Source organism: Apodemus sylvaticus, chromosome 6 (assembly GCF_947179515.1).
Source record: "Apodemus sylvaticus chromosome 6, mApoSyl1.1, whole genome shotgun sequence".
NCBI lineage: Eukaryota > Metazoa > Chordata > Mammalia > Rodentia > Muridae > Apodemus > Apodemus sylvaticus.
In genome coordinates, this window is record NC_067477.1 from 57171023 (window position 1) to 57174997 (window position 3975).

Consider the following 3975-nt stretch of genomic DNA (forward strand, 5'->3'; position numbering starts at 1 on the left):
ACTCCACAATAGGCAGATGGGCAGCTTTCTTTCAAGTGGTCCTGCAAGGATCCAAGAGCTTTCCTTAGGAAGGCTGCACAGCCTCCAGTGTGGAGTTTGCTTGTGGGCAACACACACAGGTGTCAAGCATAAGTGTGCTGCCCATACAGTTAGCTTTAGCGAATGGAAGGCCCTAGCACACACTAAATGGGCAGTGAAAGTGCACTAAAATGATAGCATCTCAATGTATGGGAAATTTAGTTGCCCAGGCTCTATGGTAACATGTCGCTCCTGCTTGCTTCCAAATACATCATAGGGTCATGCCAGACTACAAGGTAAATTGAAAGGTATGAACTAGATATATTGAGAAGGATATAGATTTAATCAAAGCTGCTCAACCGTGCCCTAGATTACTATGCATCTCCTAGTCTACCTAAAAACCTCATTCTTTTAATGAGACAAAACTCCCTGTTTTCATGAAGCTGATACTCAATTGAAAGAGAGGATGGTACATAAATATGCATATTAGTAGGTGTAGTATATCAGAATTTTGAATTGACTATTCTGTAAATCAAGAAATGAGTCAAGAAATTAGTACTTCCAGATCAAATGGTCAAGGAGAGAGCTTTGCTTCAACTTGGAATGGACCCCCAAACCAAGACTTGGAACTATAAGAGAAGAGCTCCCCAAACCTGAAAGAATGAAATATGACTTCTGTGGCCCGTTGTTTTATCATATGTTCAAGTTATTTTCAGGATAAAATCATGCTTTATTGTTTTAGCTTTAGTTTTAAAAAATTCCATAAATCATATACTCTACATTATTTTAAACCCTCTCTCCTACCCCTCCAATTCCTCCCATGCCCCCACCTTATAGTAATAATTCTTTTTTAAATGATTTTAAAATTCATAGTTGAAATTTTCTATGCTATTGTTTTTCATTTGGGACACAAAATAATTTTATTCATTAATTTATATTTAATTTATAGAAGGTGAATTTTATCTGGACTTTGAAATCAGAAATAAGCATCTAAACTTCCTTTCTTTATTTTAAGTATTACATGTCAGTTTTGCAACTGAACATAGTTCATACCAATGATGTAATGCTTGGCTCACTGGACTGTTGGAATCCTGACTCAAGGACTTACAGATGTCGTCACAAAGAAAAATACTGAGTATTAATTATTCTTTCCTATGGAATACAAAACAATGTGGAGACTTGAACAATTACTATGGCTCCACACATCATCAAATGTATGGATTTGGACATCAGTAAATTTCTTTAAGCTTAACCACTTTAAGGCAGATGAGCAGCTTTCTTTCAAGTGGTCCTGCAAGGATCCAAGAGCTTTCCTTAGGAAGGCTGCACAGCCTCCAGTGTGGAGTTTCCTTGGGTTTCTAGCAATTAAATTTGGGTTTCTAGTCAGTAGTATATGATGTCTAGTTGGGTTCTTGTCTCCTACATTGTAAGGTATCTCCATTTCAATTCCTTTTATATATTTTAGGAACTTGTAGAATAGTATGTTTCCATATGGCATTCAAAGGGTTGTTATTGTTAGCTATGCCTTCGCATATTTCCTCCTTTATCCTGCCCTCCCATTTCTTTCTGCCCCCTCCCATTTCTTTCCTTATCAAATCTTACTTTTCTGGTTTTCTTTTTTGTCTTTGTAACACTATATTCTATTTGAGTTCCTTGGAAGAGTCCTACTTCCTCCCTTATCTTTTATGAGCTATATAACATCTGTGTATCTATTTCTATGGAAAGACAAAATTCAAAGACATGAACTCTAAAGCCTCCTCTTTGTACATGAGTCCCAGTTTCATTATTTGTAGACAAGAGATAACACCTGCATCACACAACTGTACAGGTAACTAAATGGCGCAAAGTCTGTAGAACTATTTTACAAATTGTAATAAATTCTTAAATGAATAGCAAGTATATTATTAATGATGGCAATAGGCAAACATTACCCTTAGATCTTAGAATAAACATTCTTCAGAAGCTGTCCAAAGAAAGAGCAAGACTTCATAACTGTGTAAGTCCAGGCATGCATATATATATGAACACAACAAACAACTTCTTGAAGACAGGAGACAAGTAACACATCAAAATTCTGTATCTGCTCTGACAGTGCATATATAAAACCCAAATTCTCAATTATGCCAGTCTAAGAGGAAAAGGTCCACTCTAGTACTATCACTCAAATTTAACTAAACTGCAGCTAATTTTTAAAATGTACAAGTTCAAAAGCAATTTATAGTATATGTTAAAATATCTGTTTCAACAGGTGAACTTTGTCTATTTGCAAATGAAGAAATTAACACCAACAAATTGCTTTGGATACAGTATTATCACTTGTATGCTGTGTTAATTTACTGCACTAATTAACTTAGTGCCTCACACCAAATCAACATGGCCTCTCTAGGATGATCTTATATTAACAAGGACTATACATAACCTGTCTTGGCTCTTTGATGAGTGCTTCTTGATATGCAGACAGAGATTTCCAAGAGGGTGTCTAAGAAGCACACATTACCATTGTGCACATCATTATGATAGTGTGTACAACTCTACTTTCTTCTATTTAACATTTCTAATTCAAGTGTCTTCAATATTATTTGGAACATACATTTTCCCTCTAGTTTTTATGAATGAAAGAAACAAATGCTTATTTACTATAATACACAGGTCAGGGATGGGACACTAGAAGAAACAGTCGCATTGAGTCCGAAGCTGAGGCATTCTTTAAATTGACCTCAAGAAAACTAAAGGGACTCACTGTAAGATATTGCCCCTCTTTTTTATGAATCATAGTCTCTGCTCTCTACCTCTCATTGTTGTTGTCCTCTAGTTTCTCTGTCCCTGTGTCCTTCGCATCTGAGTATAATTCAGAATACTCAATCCATTTGAATTTCTCTGTGACCATTCATCACAAGTACTATGATAAGCTGATTATAAAATACTAGTTTAAATTTTTGTCCTAATCTAAATTACAAAACCAGAAAAACCTAAAGAACAAAAAGAAAGAAAGAACAAGAAAAATAAAATATAACCTTCATAAAGGTAAAATTGAAAGTAATACCCATGCACAGATGTATGCAAGGAAATTGTGGATGTAGGATATCAGCTAGAGAAAAACAAGCATGAGCAAATAGCAAAATCAAAGTAAAATGATATTTAAAATATAATTATGTCACCACCTATGTTGGGGATTAAGCATACTACTGAGAATAAGTGAACTATAACAGCTATAAATATGAAATCATATAGTAAGAAGAAAGGGTAAGTAGCAAGAAAATACACAAATGTTATCATTTATAAAAGTTAAAGGCATCCTTGTGCAGGAGCCATGCCAATCTCTGTATCATTCCAATCTTAATATATGTGCTACCAAAGAGAACTACGCCCCTCACAATTTTGGAGCAGATGTGCAGCTTGGTCTTCATGTAGGTCCCTGAACAACTGGAGCTGGGCTGTCTTTGACTCTGTTGCCTGCCTTTTGGATCTTCTTCCCCTAGCTGAACTATCTGGTTGGGCCTCAGTAAGGGAGGATGCACATAGTCCTTCTGCTACTTGATGTCCCAGGGCAGAGTGGTACCCAAGGGGGGTTTCTGCTTCTCTAATGAGAAGGGATAATGGGGGGTTAGGAGTGAGACTGTGAGAGACAGGGGCTGTGATCTGGATATAAAGTAAATTAATAAATGAATGAAAAAAAGTTACAATCTGTCTAAAAAATAAAATATCCAAAGAAAAGCATCAAGATTTAGCATGATGACTCGGTGGTTAAGAGCATTGACTGCTCTTTCAGAAGTCCTGAGTTCAATTCCTAGCAACCACCTCATGATTCACAACCATCTGTGATGGGATCTGATGCCTTCTTCTGGTATGTCTGAAGACAGCTACACTGTACTCACATACACACAGTAATAAAGAGTTGGGATGAAAATAGCCTTAATAACAATGATGAAAATCTTACAAGCTACCAAGGTCTATATC

The 3975-nt window shown here is 36.1% G+C and overlaps 1 non-coding gene across 1 annotated transcript; it reads right to left on the reverse strand.

The window, feature by feature from the left end:
* Window positions 1-3278: 3278 nt before the first annotated feature.
* LOC127688082 (U6 spliceosomal RNA) lies at window positions 3279-3380 on the reverse strand. The gene has a single exon (XR_007978545.1). It is a non-coding gene; the product is annotated as a U6 spliceosomal RNA (small nuclear RNA).
* Window positions 3381-3975: the final 595 nt, after the last annotated feature.